The 26312-nt window shown below is 41.6% G+C and overlaps 1 long non-coding RNA gene across 1 annotated transcript in view; it reads left to right on the top strand.

Annotated features, from left to right (window-relative positions):
* Positions 1–24428, top strand: part of LOC115277095 — a 119329-nt gene extending 94901 nt beyond the window's left edge. The window contains exons 17-18 of the long non-coding RNA XR_003902217.1: positions 20561–20636; positions 22061–24428. This is a non-coding gene — a long non-coding RNA (uncharacterized LOC115277095). The remainder of the gene's footprint in view (positions 1–20560; positions 20637–22060) is intronic.
* The last annotated feature ends 1884 nt before the right edge of the window (positions 24429–26312 follow it).

Genomic DNA, 26312 nt, shown 5'->3' with positions numbered 1-26312 from the left:
ATGATGGGAAAGATTTTGAATGTAAGTGGTGTGGGCTGGCAGACCAGGTTGAGTAGGAGAAAAACAAGGCCCTGTTCTTAGTTTTACCTTGAACTGTTGGTGGCACATACTTGAAATACTGTTAGAAGGGTCAATGGGCTCCCTGCAACTGGCCACTTGTGGTCATACTTCAGTCCTCAGACATATTTGGTTGGGCCTGCAGAGTGCAGTTTGCCTATTTGGTTTTTGAACCAACACTTAAAATGTAGGAGATTTAGGGGCACCTGGGTGGCTCAGTTAGTTGAATGTCTGACTCTTGATCTCACCTCAGGTCATAATCTCACGGTTCATGAGATCGAGCCCTGTATTGGACTCTGTGCTAACAGCTCAGAGCCTGCTTGGGATTCACTCTCCCTCTCTCTCTGCCTTCCTCTGCTCGTTATCTCTTTCTCTCTCTCAAAATAATAAATAAACTTAAAAAAATGCTCTCTCTCCCTCTTCCTCTTCCTTTTCTCTGCTCATGCTCTGGCTCTCTTTTAAAAATATGCAGACATATGGTAACATTCAGGTGGATCAGGCTACTTTTGGCTAGGACATTTGTTCTGACTTTTGCTAAAGACCACTTGTACTTTCTGTTGCTTCCCTGCCTTGAGATGATCAATTTTAGTTAACAAAAAATTAGAAGATACTAAAACCATGATTTCCCTACCTGGACTGCTTGTTCATTTCATTGCTTGTATGATTCCTATAAGGTATTTGAGTTTATAACTGTATTTGTTTTCTATCACTGTATAACTAAGTACCCAAACTTGCTTTAAAACAACAGAAAGGTCTTCACAATTTGGAGGTAGGAAATCCAAAATCAAAATGTTGGCAGGAACTGTGCTCCTCACAGAGGGTCTAAAGAAGAATCCATTCCTCCCCTCTTCTGGCTTTTGGTGGCTCTAGGAGTTTCTTAGCTTGTGACTGTATCACACTCCACTTCTGCCTCCATCTTTATGTGGTGCTGCGCTCTTCCCCAGCCCCGCTTCGTGTCTCTCCTCTGTGGATTTCTTATAAGGATATTTGCCATTGGATTCAGGGCCCACTTCTATCATTCAGAATGATCTCATCTCCAGATCCTTAACTTTTTCCAAATAAGGTGATATTCCCAGGTTCTGAGGATTAGGACATGGACATGTCTTTTTAGGGGCCACAATTTAGCTCATTACAGTAAGCAAACTGGAGATTCTTGGAGGACATTTAAGTAGAATGGGGAGTTGAGGCTGGTGCCATCCTTTGGGTTAAAGAAATGGAATGAAGGCAAGATCACAGGGAATGATTTTGCCTCAAATATTAGTGTGCCAAGGGAATCTAACAGCCTTAAGCTCTGGGATCCCAATACTTTTGCAAGTTGAATTAAGACTTAGTTGCTGTGGCCCATCAATTTCACCTTGGCTTTAAGTATACTGGTTTAATTGACCTTGGCCATAATTACCTTAAGTGGGTATAAAATCTACTGTCTGTTGACTGCTTTCAGTTGTCTAAAACCATGAGAACCATCAAAAATGGGAAATATGAACATGTTAATTAACTTAGAACGAAGACTCTCTTCTCTGTTAAATGGGGAGATGGTGGAACAGGAGATGTAAAACTAGGTCACATATAAAACTAGGTACTCGTGGACCTGGGACTAGCTGCTGTGGGGCAGACAGCTCTTCTGGGTCTCATGGGCACCATCCAGAAACTGGTCCTCTCAGAAAGCTGCAGGTTGTCTAATTTCATGCAGACATAGACTGGTAGGGTAGAAAGGACCTCAGGGATCATCCTAGCTAGGCTAGAGCTAGATCTGAGGCTTCAGTTGGGACAATCAGAAATGTGAGGGAAATTGAAACAGATCAAACACCAGAGTACAAACAGCACATGATTCATTTAGAATCTAGAATGTTGCTACTGCCTGTTTGCAAGTTTCTTTCTGCATTGTGGTGTTTTCTTTCTAGAAAAGATAAGTGTGTGGTGCGTGTGTGTGTGTGTGTGTGTGTGTGTGTGTGTGTGTTGGGAAGGAGCACCCAGAAAACCATACCCAGGCCCCCAAATATACCCAATCCCTCAAATATCCAAGCCTTCACCGGAAAATTATATTGGTATCCCCAGAGATGCATAGCTGGAAAAGTTCCTTGCTCCCCTACAGAGACCTGGTGGGGATTTTCTTTGCCAGAGTTTAGTAACCAGGGCAGCAAGAAGCCCAACCAGGAGGCTAGTCGGAGGCTAATCCAAACAGCTTTGCTTAATTCTGGGCTACTCCTGGGGGCTGGCGGTGGGGGGGTTGCTGGCAAAGAGAAGTGTCTGACATTCTTGGGTGCTGACATCAAGCTGCAAAGCTGCTGTTCTCTGGTGAGTCAACAGCAAAAGGCCCACATCTTTCGAGAGCAGCTGCCCAATCAGAGAATGTGGTGCCACGCCTCAGAAAGCATTCTAGCCCTCAGCATTCTGCAACCTTCAGACAACTCTTTTCCAAGGAGAATGCAGAAATTATTAAACTTACAAGAAGCATAGAGTCTACAATAATAACAACAGTAAGACAAAGTCCACATTTGCTTTTAAAGCAATTTATGACTTTATTCCACATTTACTCATTTATTAAATGAGTAAAATTCCACACCTGGAATTTTACTCATTTAATAAATACTTAAACTTTTACTTTTATGCTGAGGCTAGAAGTGCCTCACTGGTGCACTGGGGTTTTCTGGATATTGAAATTAAGGTGCACTAGAATGACATTGGTACTCCGGGATGGCATTGACTTGCAACAGCAGTTAGTGGAGCTCAGCCAACATGCCATAGCTTGATAGCTGTTTTAGTGAGAATTTTACATATATACATATATGTAAATTCTACGGTGAAAATGAAAATTAAGTGACAATGAAGTGTAGGTGTCTCACCTTATTAATGAAAGTTATGCTGGTGTTTAATAATTCCTCTCAATTTCGCTAGACTGAGCAGAAATCAGTGGGGAAGTATCATACGTGTGGCAAGAGGCACATTATTTGCAAAGTGAAGCATAAACCTGCCTGTCAGGTAAGAGCAGAGTCCCTTTTACAGCATTGCCACCATATGGCATTGCCATATCGTGGAGTCCATAAAGGAGACTGACATTGTAAAAGATTAACCGGGTTTTACTTGGCAAGGTCAGGCGTCTTGATAGCAGGCTATAAAATAGTTCGATGAGGAAAGAGAGTCTGCATTTGGAGGCCATCTCACATTTTGGCACTGGTTTTCCTTATAGTCCTGGCATCGGGTTTGGAGTGTCAGGAGCAAAAAGGTTCAGCTAGACAAGTGAGGATGCTCCCTGCGCGGTTTTGGATATGACGGAGTCTCAGAAATAATGGCTGGGACTGCTTCCCATAGGAGTGGAGATCTCTGTCATTTACCCTCTTACACACCAGATCGGGGAGTTAAAAGGAGGCTGGAGCACACATACCTGTTCGCCTTCCTTTGTTTGTGTCTTTATTCATTCGTTTGGTTATATATTTAACAAAACCGTTTTTTGTGTATCTTAGGTGCTAGGCATTGAGAGCACGCTGTTCTTGTTCAGAAGAGGAAACAAACAAAATCATAGATAATTGCATTGCAATAAACTAGTGCTCTAATTACAGCCACATGTATTGAACTTTTTAAAAAAGTTTATTTGGTTTTGAGAGAGCGAGAGAGAAAGCACCAGTGGGGAATGGACAGAGAGAGAGGGAGAAAGAGAATCCCAACCAGGCTCCACACTGTCAGGGTAGAGCCCTATGGGGGGCTGGAACCCATGAGCCGTGAGATCAAGACCTGACCTAAGTCAGATGCTTAACTGAGCTGCCCAGGTGCCCCTGTATATTGAACTCTTGTTAAATAGCAGGAACTTTGCTGGGAGCTACAAATGAATCCCTATAATACCAAGATAGGGGTTTTGTTATTCCCTTTGGTAGGCACAAAGGTTTGGAGAGATGAAGTCCTGAAGCTTGAAAGCGGTGAACAAAAGAAGTTTAAGCCTAGGCATTTTGACTAGAAGTTTGGGTCCTTAACCACTCATTTCCAAATTTGGGAAAGATGACTAAAACGACAACACCTACAATGACTCTTGAAAGCCAAGTAACTCTTTAAATGAGGGTGTATGTGTGCTGGCTGGGGCGTCCTGGACTGCTGGTGATTTGTAGACAAAAGCAGTCTCTCCTGTGAAAAAGACCGACCGAGAGAAGCGTGTTTGTCTGGGGAAATGAAAGTGATTAAACAGCGTTGGAGGTTTCCGTGGCTGATCTGGTTTTCTATTAGTGCATAACAAACCCCTCCAGAACTTAGTGGCTTCAATAATCACGATCACTGACTTAGTTCACAAATCTGCAGTTTGGGCAGGGCTTGGGGAAGACGGCTCCTTTCCTTTCCACGCAGTGACTGCTGGAGGTGCTTAAAAGATGGCTGGTGGCTAAGGCTCCTCAAGCATTTCTATCTTTATGTGATCTCTTCTGGTCTCTTAAGCATGGCAGTTTCAGGTAGCCGAACTTCTGAGTGGCAGCTTAGGCCTCCACAGGTGCGTGCTCTAAAAGAGATTGCCAGACAGAAGCTTCATTTCCTTTTTTTTTTTTTTTAATGTTTTTTATTTATTTTTGAGAAAGAGAGAGAGACAGTATGAGTGGGGCAGGGACAGAGAGAGGAAGGCACAGAACCTGAAGCAGGCTCTGGGCTCTCAGCACAGAACCTGACATGAGGCTCAAACCCATGAACCTTAAGATCATGACCTGAGCTGAAGTCAGACGCCTAACCAACTAAGCCACCCAGGCGCCCTGGCTTCATTTCATTTTATGACCTAGACTCGAAAATCATGTAGCTTAACTTGTGCCAGGCTCAGTTGAGGCAACCAAACGGTGCTGCCCTGGTTCAAGGAGAGATAACATAGATTCCACCTCTTGATGGAGAAGTGGCGAGTTTCCGGAAGAGCATGTATGACCAGCAAATTGTTTCAGCAGTTTTAGGGGAAATCAGGTGGGGTAAATGCAGCAGAGTGGAGTCATTAAAAAAAAAGATTTGGAGTGTGATGGACTTTGATTTCATCTATGGGCCCCACCACTTTGTAGCTGGGTTACTTTGACTAAGTTGCTTAGCTTTATTTTTTTTAAGTTTATTTATTTATTTATTTATTTTGAGAGTGAGAGAGGGAGGAGCAGAGAGCAACGGAGACAGAATCCCGGGATGAGATCATGACCTGAGCCGAAACTGATTCGGATGCTTAACTGACTGAGCCACCCAGGCGCCTTGCTTAACCTTTTCAAGTTTCAGTTTCCTTCTCTGTAAAATGAGAATGCCAGCGCTGATTTCACGGAGTTGTGAATGAAAAAGAATATATGTAAATCCCTTGGCTTTGGGTCCTTCAGATACAAAACCTGGAATTACTGAGGAGCTGATAGCAAGATAGATAGCTGGAGAAAAGGAAGGGGCCAAGGTGAGGAGGGGTTTTGTAGCGAGTAGTGAGTTTGTAAAATAATAATAGCAGTAATAGTCAAGTTACTGAACACTAGGCAGTACTAAAGTCTTTAATTTTTTAAAATATATTTATTTTTGGGAGACAGAGAGAGACAGAGCATGAGCAGGGGAGGGGCAGAGAGAGAAGGAGACACAGAATCTGAAGCAGGCTCCAGGCTCTGAGCATCAGCACAGAGCCTAATGTGGGGCTTGAACTCACAAACCGTGAGATCATGACCTCATGCACTCCAAATTCGGCAGTGCTAAGCTCTTTAAAAGGAGTGTGTCATTAGTCTTCACAACAAACCTATGAAGAATGACTATTGTTACCCTATTTTATAGATGACGAAATTGAGGATCAAAGACGTTAAGAAAATTTCCCAGATTGGCAAATATCAAAGACAGGATATGAACCAAGGTAATTGTTTTGTTAGGCCTGTATACTAGGACAGTTTGGATTTTTGCTACTTGGAGCCACTAATGAATTTTTAAACTGGGAAATCCCAAGGTTAGACCTGCTCTTTCAAAAGCAGTGTGGAATATGGATCAGGAGCTCTAATCAGGTGAGAAACATTGAGATTTCTGATATATTGCAGACACACGTAGTGTGGGAAAGGTGGAGGAGGTCCTAAGAAGCGAGTGGCAGTCATCCCTGATTACTGATTGGCTGTGGAGAGAAAGGGAGGGAATTGCTCTAGCCCTTAGTCAGCTTTGGTGCAGGCACTGGCCTGTGCACAATTACTCAGGGCTCCGAGTGGAGAAAGAAAACAACCCCAGGGTGTCTTCTAACTTAACGCATATTTCCTAAGTCCTTGCGCTCTCAGTCTAGACTAAAAACAAACAACACAGACTCCTCTTGAAGCTCTCAGATCTCTTACCTTGCTATTCTAGCTTTCAAATTCCGGGCCGCCCTTCCTTTCCCACACCCCAAGCCCTTGTACCGGGGATTACAATGATCGTTTGTGTGTACCAGGCGATTGTTCCTTCCACATCAGGGGCCTTGGGAGGATGACCTAAGGCTGCTTTCTGCTGTCCTTGCTTCCTCCGCCCAGCACTGGAACTGCACATACAATGTGCTGGTTCTCGTAAAGGATGACTGACTGGTGCTGTGATATGGCCTTCAGGTAGCGGGGGTGGGAGTGCGGGGGGCGAGGTGAGGGGGAGAGGGCTTGGTCTCCATCACAGGTCCTTATTGATTGTGTCATGTAGTTTGATGGTGAAGTTCCTTTGGAGGGACAATATGTGCCTTAAAGGACAGAGAAAGAATATATATGTTATTAGATACAGCATTTCATATCTCTGATAAGGGATTTTAATCTATTGCTGGGTCAAAGTCTGAGGCACAAACTGGCCCTTCATAGGAAAGTTACCTAAAACAAGCAGCAGCCCAACAGACAACCCTCAAACCAAGTTTTTCTGACTATGAAAATTTTTTCAAATTATTTTATTTAAACAGGAATAATTTCTGAGATTAAAACAATTGGGACACCTTAGTGGCTTAGTTTGTTGTGTCCAATTCTTGGTGTCAGCTCAGGTCATACTCTCACAGTTCATGGGTTTCAGCCCTGTGTCAGGCTCTGTGCTGACAGTGCAGAGCCTGCTTGGGATTCTCTCTCTCCTTCTCTCTCTGTCCCACCCCTTCTCCCTCTCTTTCTATCTCTCTCTAAAAAAATTGCTGTGATCTTGTCTGATAGACTTATTCATAATTATTTACTTGTTTGTGCCTTCTCTTTCTTTCTCTGTTTTCCTTATAAAAGGATTCGTGTTTTGAAAAGTAACTTTATTCTGATGCTACATTTTGAATAAATTATTGCCTTTCCCAAAGGACTATGGAGGCTGACATTTGATTAACAGCTTTTGTCCACTGACTGCTGCCTTTAGATATGGAGGGTGCTCCATTTAGCTCAGTGTTTCAGACAATAAATCACTTGAGAAGAGAGTATTACTCTAATTGTTTCAACACTGTCTATGCACATGACTTGGTTATTCAATAAATAGTTATTAACTTTGCCTTTTGCCATCAGTCTCTGAAGTTATAAGCTGGTTAAGCTATACCAGTGCATAAAGTCACTCACTTTATGTAGATGCTCACACAGTTTGGTCACAGTCCTGGTTTAGGGTCTTAGATCTAGCTTCCTTTAATGAACAAGGAGGCTTAAACTTGGCTTTGCACACTGAATTACCCCTTTAGAGAAATCATCCACTATACTTTGATTACAGTTCGACTTTTTCATTTACAAGTAACAAAAAAACAGTTATTTTACAAATTAGAAATTTCCTCTAAAATGGGAATTTCCAATGAAACTCATTACGTTGCTGAATGGCAGGGAGTGAATAACTGATGAGGTCATACTTTCTTGTTATGAGCTACTACAAACACTGTGGAGTGGCAAAAAATTAGAGTATAAATATTAGACAAGGGGCTAGTTTCTTTTTATAGGTTGCTTGTTAAAAAAGCTCCCAAACCACTAAACATCAGACCAAATAAATAAGTAAATAAATAAATAAATAAAGGCATAGTTTGATAATCTAGGCTACTTTTTCATTAATTAAACCTTGGGTTTAGGGGATGATTTTCTTTTTTCTCAAAAGGAAACTTGTAGCTTGGGACAGCTTCAGTAATTCAACCACAGTTTCCAGCATATAAAGCAAATAAGAGGCAATCATTTGTTGGTCATAAAGATAAGCCAAGGAATGGAAATAGTTTTGTAGGTCACGTCACCTGACAGAAACTTTGGACTGATCCTTTCCTGGTTCAAGAGTTCAGCCATAAGACCTACTTTCCCTATCAGCTGGGCTCAAGCTGATAACATTTTGAAGCAAGCAAAGGTTCTTTATGAGCCCTTATTTAATTGTCTTGTGACCAAAGGGTTGAGAGGAATCGTCTGTGTTGAGTTACATCTGCTTGGTATGTTCTTCTTCTGAATAAATCATTGTCTCCTGTGATTGGACAGCGTTAATGGGATTCGATGAAACACTTTGCATCAGATTTCTAGTGCATAGTACAGAGCCTTTATCCTTTATACCTGGGAGTACTTATTGAAGAAATAATTGTGAACTTAGCCTTAAATTAGTAACTGGCTAGGGATAAACATGATTTAAGAGAAAAATAAAATAACGAAGAGCACGGATTGTGCTGTATGTCCATCAAGTGCATTAGATGCAGATGATGGAGATGAGAGTGTGGTTGAGATAGAAACTTCTCTCAGGGACTCCTGGGGGCTCAGTCAGTTAAATGTTGGACTCTTGATTTCAGCTCACATCATGATCTCACAGTTGGGGAGTTTGAGCCCTGAATCAGGCTCTGTGCTGACGGGTGCAGAGCCTGCTTGGGATTCATTCTCTCTCTCTCTCAATCTCTCTCTCTCTCTCTTTCTCTCTCTCTCAAATTAAATAAACATTAAAAAAAGGAAATTTCCCTGAAATTGCGATGAGATATTTCCTGCTATTAGAATTAGCTGAGTAAGGCTTCTTCCCAGGAACTTGTTCCCGGTAGAGTTCATTCAGAGGTGTTACTCAAAAAGTGAAGTTTAGGCCTATGTCTTCGGGAAGCTTCAGTGGATTCCAGCTCCTAGGCTCCTTTAAAAGGAATGGAGTGCTGCACTGTCCATACCTGATCTCACTCACTTTTCTTTCTAGTCTCTTCTTCCATTCTATTTATTCTGTGCACACCAATAGCAGGACATTTTCTGCAGCTTCCATCCTAACTTCTGTTCCAGTCCTGACTCTACCACAAAGTCACTGTTGACCTTGAAGAATCCAAATAACCTCCCTCAGCTTTTCCTTCTTCAGTTGTAAAATAAATGGCTACATGTTACTAATTCCACATTCTTTTATTTTGTGAATAGACCCCAGTTAGAATAAATTGAAGCTGACACTTGATCCATTGTTTATTATTTTCTCTACTAAGATGCAGATATTAATCATTTTTTCTTTAAATGTTGGGCTAATTATGTGATATCAGATAGCTAGACACCTTATATTCATTACTTTGGATATCCACTGAATGCCTGATGTTAACCAAGTACATTCTTGTCTGTGGCTGTGAATCTGAGAATCTCTTCTGGTACTGTCCCTTCTTAGATGAGTAAAGGTTGAAAACCATCAAGTTTCTATCTCTAACAGGGCTGTGGTTCTAACAGATTTTTCAGGCATTTTGGAACACAGTGTTGTGTGCACAGATGAAGACATGCTTTTTGGTAGTTTCTTCTTCTAAGTGGTACAAATATCTGCATGTCAGTATGGCTCCTGTCATTTATTGAGAGCTTACTGTATGCTAGACACTATCACTACACAGCTATAGTCTTTTGTTTATGACTTAAAAATTTTTTTAATGTTTTATTTATTTTTGAGAGACAGACAGTGTGAGCAGTGGAGGGTCAGAGAGAGAGGGAGACACAGAATCTGAAGACAAGCTCCAGGCTCTGAGTTGGCTGTCAGCACAGAGCCCAGCGTGGGGCTCAAACCCACGAAACATGAGATCATGACCTGAGCCGAAGCCAGGACGCTCAACCGACTGAGCCACCCAGACGCCTCTAAACAGCTATAGTCTTATTTAATTACATCAAATGATAGTAATTAGTTATTTTTTAAAATTTTCTTTTAATGTTTATTTTTCTTTGAGAGAGAGAGAGACACACAGTGTGAACAGGGGAGGGTCTGACAGAGAGGGAGACAGAATCCGAAGTAGGCTCCAGGCCCTGAGCTGTCAGCACAGAGCCCTACATGGAGCTCAAACCCACGAACTGTGAGTTCATGGCCCTTAACCAACTGAGCCATCCAGGTGCCCCGTAGTTAGTTTTTATAATAATTATTTTTGTTTTAAAATTATCATATGTAGGGGCACCTGGGTGGCTCAGATTGTTATGTTTCTGACTCTTGATCTCAGCTCAGGTCTTGATCTCAGGGTCCTGAGTTCAAGCCCTGTGTTGGGCTCCATGCTGGGCATGAAGCCTGCTTTAAAAATATAAATATATGTATAAAATTATATGTAAGTGAATTAAATGTATATGCCTAGAATTAGAAAACAAACATCCTATATGCATTTCTCAGTTTAAGAAATACAACTTTTTCAGTCCTTAGATGTCCCTGTGTGTCCTCTCCAGTCACATCTCCCTCTTACCTCTTACCTCACTCTTCTTACTTTAGTTTTGCCATCTGTGTATGTATTCCTACATAATATACATGATTTAGTTGTACTTGTTTTTGAACTTGATGTAAATGGAATCTTACAGTGTGAATTTTTCTAGAACTTACTAGTTTCTCAATATTTTATTTTGAGATTTATCATGATTGACATGTGTAGATGTAGTTTTATTTACTGTTATTGCTGAATAATATTCCATTGGATGATTTTGCTAATTTATTCTACCATTGATAGATGTCTGGGTTGTTTTCATTTTATTTATTTTTGCTGTTATGAACAATGTGTCCTTGGGTATTTTTATACTATACAACAATAAATATTTTTAAGAGAAAACAAAATAAAATTTCTATGTGGTGTGAGTCACATCTCTGTTGGTTACAAGTGACTAAACCCGTCTTGAACTAGTTTAGGTGAAATGAGAAATGCTGAAGGATCAAACCCCCATGGGAGCTATAGGGATGCAGATGGACTTCCTCAAAAATTGAAATAAGAGGTCAAAATCTCCCTCAAGGATTCCCCTCAAGCTCTTCCTTCTGCTTCCCTCTTTGTGTGATTTTCTTCTCTTTCACCATAGTTTGGCTTCTTCTAGATGGCAAGAAACATTTCCTGAGTTCTACATCAAAAAGATCTCCTATAGGTCTAGGAGCTAAGATAGCATCAGATATGCAAATGAATAACTTCTGACCCTGAGTACTCTCACCTCCACCCCCACTGTCCTAGCCACTTCTTTCATGACTCAGTTATTCTCGAAAAGTTCCCTTTTGAATATTAAACTCCTCAAACTTCTTCTTTTATGATCACCCATTACTCTGCCTCTTAGTATTAGGTCTTAAAAGCATTAAAAGGCTTAATTCTTCCTGTCCCTCAACTAGATTGTACCTGGATCACTATATTAGTTCAGGTCGTCTGAGAGACAGATGCTAAAATGAGATTAGACTTGAAGAGATCTGTTAAGGAAAACCTTGTGGGAGAAAATGGGGAGGGAGCTGGAGGAGGCTTGGAGAGCTGTTAGACCCACACAGGACTGATCCCTGTGAAGGAGAGAGGGAGAGAAGGTGAGGAAGAAAGGCCTTAACATTTCAATTCTGAGGAAGTTCTGGCAAAGCTAAGTCGCATCAGAGGTCTTTCAGGAATGGGCCTGCCCTAGTAGCCCTGCTATGCTTAGTCATGGCTGGGAGCAGCCACAGAAAGCATGGCCTCGGAACAAATGTGGTGATGGATCTCGGAGGGCAGCAGCTGGGACCACTGGTCTATTATGCTTCCCACAGTGGCCACCATAATTACTACCCCAGCAATCTTTTTTGGTACATTCATGGGATAACGGTCTTTTTCATGCCTTCAAATGCCAGGTCATTGAAAGGGCTGATTATACAAATTCATGTGGCATCTCTCACTGAATATGTTACATTTCTTACATTTTATTTCATTTTAGTTTAAAATGCTTTTACTAATTAACTCAATTCACCCTCACCATCCTGGTTGCTTCTTTTGTTTTCTTCCTGTAAGTATTATTGTAATAGGTGCCCTGATGGCTGAGATCCTGAACCTCCAACCTCAATGAGAAACCCATAGTAATTACTGATTCCTAATTGCAGAAACGTATTAGACAAAGGAAATGTCATTGCTAAAACCAAGATTTGGATCCCAAATGTTTTTATGATTTTTCTCAATGGATCAAATGGACAACTCATCTGAGTCATAAGGACTCTATTCCTCGGTGGGTTGAAATTGGACTGGAAGAAGATTTACATCATGTTGTTTATGACTCCTTTAAAGTGGTTCCTGCTTGTCATTTTAAGTGGGAGGAAGAGTGGGGAAGGCGTCCGTGGGAGTGACCATATACTATACAAACGGAGAGGGAGCATAAATAATACTGCCTGGACAACATAGTCATAACCAGGGTGGTGCCGAGAAAATGGAGTTATATGCTCACCAAAGGTTCTCTCCTCTCAGGAGCAAGGAGATCTTATACCTCTTACCTTGCCAAGCACCTGGAAAGAAAGAGAGCAGTGAAATGATTTAAAAGTGATGTCTGAAAAAAGAGTGATGTAGAAACATGTAACTTTTAGGCTTTTTTCCTTTTCGAAACTTGAAACCCCTTAGAACTTAAGGCTCACTTAGGTGTCTTTATTCCAGAACGCTTCCTCACTGGGGTAAAGATGGGGCGAGGGTAATAGGGGATGGGTAGGGGCTACTCTCCCTTCAAGGCTCCTCTAGAATTATTCTAGATGATTATCAGCTTGGATCATAGGTAACTGAGGATTCTTGGTGGCTTTCCAAGGTAAACTGGACACATCTTCTTGGAGGGCACATTTTTTCCAACAATTTGAGGGGAACTTTTTTTATACTAAATCAAACCCAAGTGTGTGATTATTAGAATGCAAAATTCATCTGGACTTTAAAAGTACAACATGTAAGGGACACCTGGGTGGCTCAGTCGGTTAAGTGTCTGACTCTTGATTTCAGCTCAAGTTGTGATCTGACGGTTTGTGGGGTAGAGCCTGAAGTCAGGGTCCCATGATGTCGGGCTGGGAGTCTCTCTCTCTCTCTCTCTCTCTCTCTCTCTCTCTGCCCATCCCCAACATGTGTGCTCTTGTGCTCTCTCTCTCAAAATAAACAGACAAACATTTTTTAAAAATTAAAAAAACCATAACATGTAAAAGATATATTGTCCTTGGGGGCCACTTTATACTCCTGTTCTGATCCCCCCTAGGTGTTATTTTTCACTATTCTAAGCTATTAGTTATATCTTACTGGAAAATTTTGAAAAGAACTACCCAATATTCTCTTCATCTCTTTCCAAATTTAGGTGAGATGAATGCAATATTACCAGCTTTTTACTGTTGTGACAGCCATCTGATGATGTCATTGTAATTGGTAATTCAGACTGGATTACCCAATGTGTAATAAGACTCAAGGCAACCAGAACTCCCTATGATAAATGGAAATGAGCTTTAAGCAGGTGTGGGGATGAACCATGATTTTTTCCTTCAACAGTCTTTACTGAGTGCCTCCGATGTATTGAGAGCTGTTCTGGAAACTGTGATAAAGCACTGAACAAGGCCTCTTCTCCAGGAGTATAACAGAGCTGAAGCATTCCAGCAGTGCTTTAACTGCTGGGAAGAAAATAACCCAGGAAAGTGGTTACAACCTGCTTGGTGTGGGAGACATTGATGACTTCTTTGAGGAAGTGACATTTGACCTTAGACCTAAAAGGGGGAGGAAGCAGTCAGAGGAAAATGAGGGAAGTAGCAATGGCAAGTGCAAAGCATCAGAAAGACAACCTGGCCCTTTTGAGGAACAGAGAGAAAGCCAGTGTGTGAGGGATGGGGGGAGACTGTTGGGGAGAAAGTCAGCGAATAGGCTATATGGGGTTCTACAGGTCATGAAAAGGAGTTTGACTAGTATTCTATCTATAGAGAAAAGTTACTAGAGGGTCTTAAGCTTGGAAATGTCAGCACTGTCCAGATTTAACCAAATAGTAAGACCATTTCTTCCTGAATAACTTGGCTAAAAAGGATATCAGAGCTGTGGATATGCGTGGAGATCAAACAAAACATGGAAGAGGGGCCTCAATGACAACTAACCCCACTTAAACACTAGAGGAGGACAAAATGGTGGCCACGAGTGTTCAAAGGATTTAGGGATTATGACTTTTAATAATGAATGGAAGTTTTAATTTTGTTATATGAAGAAAAATGTTCTGTTAGGTATTCCAGAAGGAATTCCCATTCAAGATAAATTTAAAAAGTCTTGTGTATACAACAATAAGCCTTTTAAGATACATATGGAAAATTCATCTATTTAGAGCTTGATTTTTTTAAAGAGCTCAGACTTTATTGCATATAATATGTGATGAAATTATTTTTATAATATAACCTACTTGAGTCAAAAAACATGAGAAGCTTAAGTAATATGAGTAACACTTAAAATGGCCAGTTAGGTGGCTTTAAAGTCATGTTATTAGTACAGTGTTTTTTTTATGACTGCCCCTCCACCCCAAACATTGAAATGATGGAGGGCAGGGCAGAACCTCAACCTGGAATGAAAACAGTATAATCATGTTTCCAAGGGAAGAGAAGTGAAATAGGAAAAGGAAAAACAAAAATTACCAACTCATTTGGAAGCTCATGAAAGGCAAAGAAGAGTTCACACATCTCAGACCGATATGCCTCTGTGTGTGAATCATTTAACAGGAAAAAACATTGGACTGACTCAGCTTGAGCAGGCTCTTGTTGTCTCTGCTGAGGTCCTCGCTTGGTGTGGCCCCTGCCACTCTCCTCAGACCTTGCTTCCCTCCTCTCTCCTCATTGTAGGGAAACAGGAAGTCATGTTGATTAATAGGGCAATGTCAAATCTTTACCTCTTCTGGGCTTGGGAAGAGGTGCAAAGATCAAGGGCAAGCTTTTGGATAGAGTGAGAGGCAAGGCCAGAACTCTGAAAAACCAGCTCACAGCCATCATTGACATAGGCCCCTAGAGTGACCGATATCTACCAGAATGAAATTTCATAGGTGTCTCTGGACCCTCTTGGTGAGGTTTTATCCCTTATAACAGTGACACAACTGGAGCCTCAACAGGAAAAGGAATTTGTCCGAGATTGTAGGGTGAGTGGTACTCAGATCTGGACCTCCCAACCCCTACGGGTGTGCCATCTTCCATTTGTCATGCCTCCTTGACAGATACGGGTATAACATAGGGGAGCATTGCCCAAGGTGGGGTCTCCTAGCTTCCTTGTTACAAGTCATTATCCCCCCTTGCCTTTCAGTTGTGTTTCGTGGCCACCTACAACTAGCTCCTGTAATGGGGTCATCCCACCCCACTGTACTTCACTCCTTCTCAACAGGGAGAAAGTACCTAAAGATTATTGCCATGAGGAGCATAATGAGCCCAGTCTGAAAAATCTTAACGATGTCAGTAAGCCACTTGAGACAACAAGGCACCTGTTGTTCTGTCCTCATTCCTTATCAGTCCTTGGCTTTGGGAAGAGGAACTTTCTAGAAAGAGAAGGACTTGTGTGGAGTCAAAAAGAGGAGGAAGAGTTAGGCATTCTAGGCTCTGGAACAAATCAGTGACAAGTTGTTCTGTGGGCTGACAGTTTTTTTTTTTTAACCTTTCCTTTCTAATAGCTGCTCATCTCATTGTCACATACTTTGACTTAAAGTCATAGAAAGAATCAAATGTAATCCCTTAAGTACACTCACCACAAGTTAGCTCCAGCCATACCACAAATTCTCAGCATAATTCCAAATCAAGTGTTGTGTGTGATCAATCCAACAGGTAAGTGAAGTGACCCTACAGAGGAAATTCATTTATCACTGTGGCTTTGATTTTCTTAGCATGTGCAGATCACATTCATTTCCATCACACCAATTGCTTGGTACAGGATTGTCTGAGTGGATTGGGGAAACTCATGAAAACTATTAAACTAAACAGTTCCTGCTTATGGGCAAGCACCACCTGAGTATCTTACCATTTTCCAGAAGCAATCAGAAACTTGCTTTGAAAAAGCATGGGCATTGGATTTTGGCTGCTGGAGTGTGGATCCTTATGCTACCATTGTTTTGTTCTATGACAATAAGAAAGTTACAAAACATTTCTGTGCCTCAGTTTCCTCTTTAAATATGGGTATAACAATTGTGCCTATCTCACAGGATGATATGTGAGGCCCCAATACAGTAATATATAGTGCACCCTGCCTGGCATCCAGTAACTATCTCTTGAAATGACAATGAAGTAGATAATGTAGATGTATCTTAAAATTTTTTTAAATTTAGGTTTATTTATTTATTTTGGGGGGGAGGGGCAGAGAGAGAGGGAGAGAGAGAGAGAATCCTAAGCAGGTTTCCCACTGTTTGAGCCTGATTCGAGGCTCGAACGAACTCACAAACCTTGAGATCACCACCTGAGCTGAAATCAAGAGTTGGATGCTTAACCAACCCAGGTGCCCCTAATGTAGATGTACCTTAATATGTAATTATAATTTCACTTATTTAAGGCCACATGTTCTCGTTCAGTGGAGTTTGCCAAACACAGTGAAATCTTTGGGATATCAAGACCATGACTTCATTGCTCCCTCACTTTCATGCTACTTCCTTTGAATGGGCAAGCAAATCTGTTGACTGACTGGAGACTTCAGCAAGGTACATTCGCTGACTTCACTTTGCTGTGCCCTCAGGGCTAGCAGCCATCAAGTGAGGGAGCAACAAGTGTGTTGGTGGGAAATAAATGAGGAAGAACAAGAACAAAAAAAGTGGCCTGAGCTCATTCAATGACAATATTTATTATATGGAACAATGATCGTGCTTTAGACGTGTTTGTTCGGTTACACTGTAAATATGGAAGAAATGCCATTGCTCAATAGCTGTCTCGATCACTTACTGGGTGGACTGGTGAGGTAGAGCTGTCTCAGGGTGCCTTCATAATACAGTGACATTCTTGCATTGAGGCTTTCGTGATGAATGCCGGATCGGGTCAGTCATGAGTGAAAAATATTGCCATCTATAGGCGAGTCATTATGATAAAATACCTCATTCTGTTCTTGGCACCATTTATCGAGCAGAACTTTTCAGTGGGTTTAAGACTGAACAGAGACGTTCAAATGACAACTAACATGCCAATCTTAGTAGATTGCAAATCTCAGAGAGACAGTGTGGAACTTTAGCATGAGCTCAAGCTTTGAGCTCAGTCAGACTTCCAACCAGGTTTCAAGTTAGTAGCTGTGTGACCTTGGCACTCGTATTGAGCCTCTGTGAGGAGATTATCTCAGAAATATGGGTAATAAAACCTTCCACCCAGGTTGTTGTGAGGACTCAATGGGATTGACATTATAATGATCTACATTATAGATATGCAATAAATATTATTGCCTTGTTTTATTTGTTGCCTGTCTCTTCGCAGTTTCTTAAGTGCCATTTGGGAGTGCACATTTACAAGCCTGAGTTATTTTGCAGATAGCAAGCCAGGTACTGGAGAAGGCATAAGCTATCTGAGGACTTTGGGTCTTTCTGCTAAATGGAGGCCAGGGCCCGGATTCAGTATTTATACGTTGCAGTACATTGGTCAGCTGCTCAAGCAAGTCAGATATGCTGAGAACACAGGATACTAATGAGTGTCTCCTGATGAGCGACTGTATATGGACGTGCTTTGTCAACTGTCAAGGGCTCTAGGATCGTACAGTTATCACTGTCGCAGTTGGAAGCATTTTTTCCTTTTTCCTTCTCATTTCTCAGGTTAGGAAATTGAGTCCTGGAAAGACGAAAAGTGATTTTCCCGAGCACATGTATCATTATAGTCCTCAATGTCACAGTCGCAAACATAGTGCTTGCGTAGTGCCAACTACTGATCTAGATCTAGGCACTTGCTATGAATTACTGGTAATCATGAAATCATCACAACAACCTTATGAGGTAGTGTCTATTATCCCCATCTGACAGACAAAGACACAGAAGCGAAGAGAGAACACATAGCTATTAAGTGATGGGGATTTGAACCTTAGCAGTCAGACTCCACAGTAGTCATTTTGACAACCATGCATAAATATGCACATAAAAAAATAAAACTGGGCTCAGATGATGAATACAGTTCTCTTTATGTTTGATCCTTCCTTTTTTTCTCTTTATAACATTTTGATTAATTTATTAGCTTTTGAGACTCTTATGAAGATCAAGACAATGCACAGAAGATATATTGGCTACATAAAAAGAGGAAATAGCTGCTAAAGTCAACCAAAATAATCTAAAGGGAGCTTTGAGATAGTCTTCTCTGAGGTTGATGACGGCAGAGGTGAAGAGTGGGTAGGTGGTTTGTTCCAAAAGAAATATAAGACATATCTCTTATAGCCTCAATGAGGAGACATGACAACAGAATAGAGTTCAGTAGGAGTTGGGAGAGAGAGATGAGTTTCCACCGAGAGGGTAAGGGTTCCGGTGACAGATGGGACTGGCGGAGGCCTCAGGGGTGAGAAGCTGGAGCTGGCAGATGCCGTGGTGAGGATGGCCAAGGACCCACAAATAATGTCAGATGAGAAATGGATAAACAAAGAAAACCAAAAACACCAAGGCTGCTCAGCGTGGAGAAGAAAAGAGTTAGAGAGAAGTGAAAGCTCATGTTTAATATTTTAGGGTTGTCATATGGGAAAGGGATTAGATTTATATGTGTTGTTCTAGAAGGAGGGCAGGTATATATAAGTAGAGGGAGGAGGATCTAAAACCAAAATGGGGAGGAACTTCCAGGATCAAATACAATACCAGTATTTTATTTTATTTTTATTTACCTTATTAAAAATTTTTAAGTGTTTTTTAATTTATTTTTGAGAGACAGAAACAGCGTGAGCAGGGGAAGGTCAGAGAGAGAAGGAGACACAGAATTCAAAGACAGGCTCCAGGCTCTGAGCTGTCAGCACAGAGCCCGACGCAGGGCTCGAACCCACAAACTGTGAGTTCATGACCTGAGCTGAAGCCGGACGCTTAACCGACTGAGCCTCCCAGGTGCCCCACAGTACCAGTATTTTATCAGCAACAACAGAAGGGACTATTTTCACAATTATGTGGCTCTCGGTCACTGCAAAGACATATACAGGCAGAGGCTGCATTACTGGTAATCTCATAAAGGGAAGCGAAACGCATAGCACAGTAATAAATATTATACTATGTTCCCACTTAAAACTTACATGTAACATATGCAGACAGAAATACAGCAAACTTATAAACACTTGCCTTATATAGTCATTTTTTTCAGGTTTTAAGGAACATATATTAAATAATTCAGGACAGCCTGCAATAATTTTTTTTTAATTTGGAAAAACTTAGGAAGTTTCATTACATTTTCTGAGGTTACAACCAGAAGCCAAGGTTTGAATCCATTTCAAGTCCAGTCTTTATTTCCAGAAACCAGAATCCCACTTTTCAGGGGATGAAGAAGGGAATGAAGGAGTAAACAAAATGTGAAGGTCGTGGGCATAGACTATTAAATTGTAGATTAGGAGCTTTTAATGTAGCAAGCAGCAGACTTGGGGAGTGTGACTGGAAAGTGACAAAGGGCACAGTTGAGTTCGTTGGAACTGAATGGTGACAAAGCAGGATTATTGGAGACGGGGATGACCACACCTTGGCGAGTGGCAGATGTGGAATCAAGATAAACTTGCTGCCTCTCTCTCTAATTTAAAAGCCCTTTGTAACTGATAAAAATGCCCCCAAACCAGTATTATGCTTATTCCTATGTTTGAAGCTATTTTGATTTTTTAGTAACCTCTTATCCTTTTGTGGAATTGATTCTTTTGGAATGAAATTTCCTGTTTTATATTCCTGTGTAAGCTAGATCATATTTGGGAATAGATTCTCTGGTCCTGGCTACTTGAGTGTGGAATGGAGTCTAGCCACGTTTGGGGCCAGAAGTGGTCTTAGCTGAGGTAGAACCTGATAACATTATTTGTACAAGTGTAGTCTGTCTCTCAGATAGAGGGAGGTGTTTTATGACCACAGGCTTTATGAATTGTAGCTATAAAATAATCAATCTTTTAAAGCAAACATAACACAATGTGTATATCCAAATGTGAATTGTCCTTCAGAGCTGTGACCCTTGGAAACTTTTCATACCTATTGGTATAAAACATATTTAAACCTACCAGCGGAAACATCTTTCAGAGCCAATTTATTACACACACATATTATTTTACAGTATACTTTATTTGGGGGGGCACTTGTGTGGCTCAGTTGGTTGAGTGCCTGATTTTTGATTTCAGTTCAGGTTATGATCTCATGGTTCATGGGATCGAGCCCTGTGTCAGGCTCCGTGCTGAGGGTGGAGCCTGCCTGGGATTCTCTCTCTACTCCCCACCCCCCATTGTACTCCCTCTTCCTCCCTCTCAAAATAAATAAGCAAAAATTAAAAAAATAAAGTACACTTTATTTTTAACAGAAAACATTTTATCTTGCTTGATAACCAATTTTATTTCCCACAGGGACTGGGGTGAACACCTCTTGGCTGTCGGAAAAATCAAATCCGTCATTGAAAGACAGAGTGCTACCGGTGAAGAGGTAAAGTATAACAGGATGCTGACTCTGAAGAGCATACCCAGAACTGCAAAGTATTTGAAATACATTGGCTGAGATAATGATTTGCTCATCATTCACTGGAGAGAGGTGGCGATCTGGCTCCTGGACTAAGTTGGGAGGCACCATGGACGAGAAGAGGGGCCTGAGAGAGTTCTGCAAGTTCTGACAGTTACAGCAGCTTCCCCTGTGGGGAGACAGGCGGGGAGGGATGGGAAGGACTCTTCAGGATGCGGATCATGGCTGGCACTTTCATGGTTCTTTTTCCGTGTTCTTCACTATACTTATTACCATTTACTTAGTTTAGTTGTTGCTTAGTCAGGCTAACTTGAACCACGATGTAATTCCTAAAGGGGATTTAGATAAGGTTTCTAAGCAGTGTTGGACAGGTTTTTCATGTTCCCTGCCCTCATTACTTTACAGTCTGACTTGAAGTCACTGCCCATCTTGGAGTTTCAGCAGAGCAATTAGAAAAGGGCAATCTTTAGGTAGCCAAGGCCTTCCCTGTCTAGTTTCTGGCACAGAGAAGCACAAGTATCCAATTTTTGTGTGTATCATCTGTAGAACTGGGCTGACTTCAGAAGCAGACAATTTTTCCCTTTCATCTCTAATAAATAATGGCGCTTAGAGCAATGCATGTTTACCAGTAACAAATTCCACCAATGGGTGTGGTTGAAAAGCTGAGTGCTGTGGACCGAGTGGCTTCAGCTATTGTCTACCGCATTTCCTCTCTTGTCTCGGAGGTTCCTGCCTCCTCCGGCAAGGGCATTTGCAGGTCCAGATAAATGTCTGGGTTTTCTTACTCAAGGATTAGGAGGTGAGGGCGGCGGGGCAGTGGCGGCATGGTGGAGCAGGCTTTCTGGCAAGGTTTCCACTATGGGGGAAGTCTGTCTTTAAAACAAGAGTAAACAGCGGCCACCCGTCTCAGCAGCTAAATGATTTCCTTGTTGATAGGAGGCGAGAACAAGAGAAATCACTTTGGGGAAAGAAACTGCCAGGATAGAAAGGAAAAAGAAAAATAAGGAGGGAAGTGTTGAGGAAGACATATGAGCCAGAAGAAACGTAAAGGTAGATGATTTGCTTTTTCAGTTTGGCACACAGACAGGAAGATAATCTCTTTGTCCTCAGTTAGTAAAGCCCTGGTGTCTGTTCCTCTGAGGGAGCATCAGCGATGATACTGAGCCCCTAGGTAAAGACAGCCAACTCACGTCACGATTCCACATCCTATCCTGTGGTGAGAGGCTGAAAATTCTCGGGGCCAGAAGCAATACCTGTAGTGTGCACATAAGAGGTGATGCCCCAAATAGGATATGGGCGTCTGGCCATCTTCGTTATGGGTGTTTCTCTGTAAATGTTGTATGGTATCAGACCAGTTCACCTGGTTTTTTTTTTTTTAAACAAAATTGTAGGCCATCTTTGAGAACTCCACCTAAACAACGGAAATACATATATATTCATCTGCGCATTGAATCCGCACATAGCGAAGGCCGCACACACCACAGAGGGGGTCTGACACCAGCCGCGGCTTGTCCTCTATCCCAGTCGGCTAGGATTATGATAAATGAGGTCAGTGGAAGGCTTGGTCTGGGTTGTCCCGTTGTGTGTTTGTGTCTTCCTGTCCTCTGGGCTTGAGTCCCCTGCTGCTCTGTGTCAGTTAGCCGAGTGCTGGGTCACATCCAGCGCTGTCCAGGCTTTATGGGTCCCTTTCTTGAATCAAAGCTGATTTTCCATGGAAGAGAATGCTGTCTCCGGCAGTTGTTCAAAATGTAGCATCTCAAATGTAGACCCTTCAACTGTGTTTACATGCCTTGTGCAGGCTCTTTCTTTTCTTAGCTTTCAATTCTTCAGCTGTAGAATATGCTGGGATGTGATTCCTGTGTTATTCAAGGGTGATTTACAGATCGCCTTGACCAATGTGTGTGCGCACCTTGCCTGTGACTGGGGCAGTGGTGGCAAGGCCTTTAGAGACATCTGTGACTTTTGATGGAAGGAAATGGTTTCTTACTGAGAGTCACCCAGTCCTTAAATCCCTCTAGTCTGTCTGTGAGTTCCATGCTGCCTTCATGATTGCTCAGCTTTGCTGAATACTGTCCTCTTGCTATTTAGTTAAGATTTTGCTGTTTTTTGAAACCCTATAAATGTGAAATCTCTCTCTCTCTCTCTCTCTCTCTCTCACGTACACGAATAACAGTGAATAACTCATAAATATGAAAAGTAAAATTTTGAATTTTAACTCAGAAAAATCAACATTATCGATAAGGTACTGGTATCATATTTCTAAAGTGGAAATTCATGAATAAAATAGATTCTTAGGCACTTACTAACACCAAGAACATCTTACCAGCACTTTCTCACTTAACTTCTAACAACTTCTGAAGACAGGTGTGCCTTATTGTAGCAATCAAGCGACTGTAACTTGCCAAGGCCACGGTAAGCGTGGGGCCAGGCCAGAGGCCTGCTGTCTGGACACCCGATGTCCCACACTGTTAATTATTCTTTATGCTGAGCCTTAGCTACGTTGCAGCTGTTTGTTCATTAAATTCATAATCCTGCTTTCATCATAGTAAAAACAGTAATAATCACACAACAGAACTATTTGCAGTGGCCCCTGGCCAAGGCCATTTGATCCAGAGTCAAAACCTCATATTTATATAGTGTTTTTACTTTGTCAAAATCTAATAAGGGTGGTTTTCATATCTGAGAGCAATCAAACTGATGTCTATTTAGTATAGAGACATATCAAATTTTTAATTGCATATATTTTAGTCCATTTCTATCTTATCATTCTCTATGTTTTGGAAAGTTGAGAGCTCAAAAGTGCTTTTGAAACATTTCTTCTCCAAGGACAGGAGATGATTAGGTGTCCCTTTTAAAAGGCAATGCTTTTTAGTGGAAGAGTGGAGATGGGAATTCATGTCCCTGAGAGTTTATTTTCCTTTCTAATAACACCACAAAATCTGGTGTCTATCTGAAGACATGGGTTCCTTGTCTATTAATAGCCCTACTATTATTAATGTGCAGTGACTGGATATGCCAAGATTTTACTGAAGGTATGGAGAACTGAAAAGGTTTCAGTTATATTAGAAAGCCTTTGGAGTTTTTTCAACATGTTATATGACTGGAACCTGAAAATATGACAAGAGGGAAGGAAATGAGAATGCATTGAGAATCTGTTATTTGACAGACATATCAGTAGGCACTTTTCCTGTAATAACCTTGTGAAACTGATATTAACTCTGTGTTGCAGGGGATGAAAGACCAGAGAAATTAGTAATTGTTCCCAAATTGTTCCCTAAAAGTGTTCGAACCTAGTCTGTCCAATACTGAAGCTTTTACACTTTTTATTTCCTTGCCTCCATATAGTTTGAAAAACTCAAAAACATCGCATTTCATGCTTGGACCACCTCAGCAAGAAAACCGGGCACTCACTAAAGTAACACACCCTACAAATAAACACCCCTCTTCCTCCCACGAGCTTCCCAAGGTTGCAGAGAGGAGCACAGGAGGTCTCCTAAGCATAGGAATGCTGCCTACAGTAATCTGACATCAGAAGTTACCATTCAGAGCACTTTTTTTTCTTTTCTGAGTTTGTCTCTCTGATCTCATATATATTTTTGAAGTTTTTGTGACGGAAATTTTCAAGCATACACTAACGTAGAGAAAATAGTATTTTGAAAAACTGGGTATCTAGACCTGGCTTCAGTAATTTCTGCCTTGGAGCACCTAGGGTGGCTCAGTTGGTTAAGCATCTGAGTCTAGATTTTGGCTCAGGTCATGATCCCAGGGTCGTTTGATGGAGCCCTGAGTTGGGCCCTGTGCTGAATGTGGAGCTTACCTGAGGTTCTCTCTTTCTCTCCATCTGCCCCTCCCCCACCTCAAAAAAGTAGTAGTAGTAGTAGTAATAATAATAATAATAATAATAATAATAATAATAATTTCTCCCTTAGTTTTATGCCCTATATGTTGGCATAAATTATGGTGTGTCTGTATTTGGTGGTGAGTAGATAATGGGCCACACATATGCTTTTACCTTTTAGGCCCTAGTTCTTATTTGAGTACAGGATGCTGGATGGATATTTTTTCCTCCAATACAAAGTCTTAATGGCTTGGGGTGCCTGGGTGGCTCAGTCGGTTGAGTGTCCAGCTTTGGCTCAGGTCATGATCTCATGGTTTGTGGGTTCGAGCCCCATGTCAGGCTCTGTGCTGACAGCTCAGAGCCTGGAGGCTGCTTCAGATTCTGTGTCTCCCTCTCTCTCTGCCCCTCCCCTGCTCACACCATCTCTCTCGCTCTCAAAAATAAATAAAAACATTAAAAATTAAAAACAACAACAAAGTCTTAATGACTTATCAGTAATGACATCTTAAAAAGCATAATGAGAGACAAAAATAAATCAGCTATCAAAATAAGGTACAGTAGGGATATAAATATTTCACCTTGGAAACAAAGCAAGGTCAGGAGAAGAGGGTGAGGACTCTGAAGATTAGGAGCATGAAAACAAAAGGCCATTTTGAGCCATTCTTTTCCCGTGGGTGCTTGAATGTTGCTTCCATTCAGGGTTGTTGGGAAGGGCACTGGTAGGGCATGGGCATCAGGACAAGATCACTGGATTACCTGAGAGACACAATTGTCCTTTGCCACATGGGGTGTTTGTCTTCGGTTTGAAGTTCATCTGCCTTGAGGGAAATTGAGACTCAAGGAAAGAAATGTGTTATACCGTCATTTTCCTTAGTTTTTTAAATGTTTATATTTGAGAGAGAGAGAGAGCGAGAGAGAGAGTGAGCAGGGAGGTGCAGAGAGAGAGGGAGATACAGAATCTGAAGCAGGCTCCAGGCTCTGAGCTGTCAGCACAGAGCCCTTCGTGGGGCTTGAACCCACGAGCCGTGCGATCATGACCTGACCTGAGCTGAAGTCAGATACTTAACTGACTGAGCCATCAGGTGTCCCAATATACTGTCATTTTTCAATTATCCACATAAATGCTTGGGAACCAAGGCATGGATTATAGAAAATGAGGAAAAGCATTTGTATTTGACTTTGGAAGGTATTTCCATACTTACATTTGTCTGTGAGGTGTGTCTATTCTGGAAATTCCCTTTAAAAAACATAAACGGCCATTCTGTGACAGTCAGTCTCTGTTGGAGCTGTCTTCCGGAGCCACCAGCCTTCAGCCACACACCTCCCCCACTCCCCCTCTGTCTGTCTCCTCTTCTGGTATTACCTTAATGGCAGGGTTTCAGAAGGCCCTGGTTCTTACACTACAAACACACATTTAAAATATTGGCAAAATTGGAATTAGGCAGATGAGATTCTAGGAGTTAAGCTGGGATTTTCCAAAGCAATCCAGTTAACAGACTTGAAAGCGTTTGTCAAGTCTGCTCTCAGATACAATTACTGAAGATGTTAAACATCACAGACCTTCTAGCCCGTTTTCCTTGGCAGCAAGGGTTGCAGCTCTATCAAAAACTTCCTTCCAGCTCCGGTTTTCACATGATAAGTCTATTTCGCAGGCTCTGTTCTGTCTGCTGGCCCCTCCCACCCGGGTACTGGAAGGCTTTTCTTCCTGATATTGTCCTCAAAACAAATTGTCGGAAGAGAAGATAAGGTTTTCTTTAACAGCAGTAACCCAGTACACTGCACAGGTGTCTCTATTTATGCATCCC

This window comes from Suricata suricatta, chromosome 13, assembly GCF_006229205.1.
Source record: "Suricata suricatta isolate VVHF042 chromosome 13, meerkat_22Aug2017_6uvM2_HiC, whole genome shotgun sequence".
NCBI lineage: Eukaryota > Metazoa > Chordata > Mammalia > Carnivora > Herpestidae > Suricata > Suricata suricatta.
Note: the sequence above shows the minus strand (reverse complement) of the source record. Positions and strands in the feature narration are given on the sequence as shown.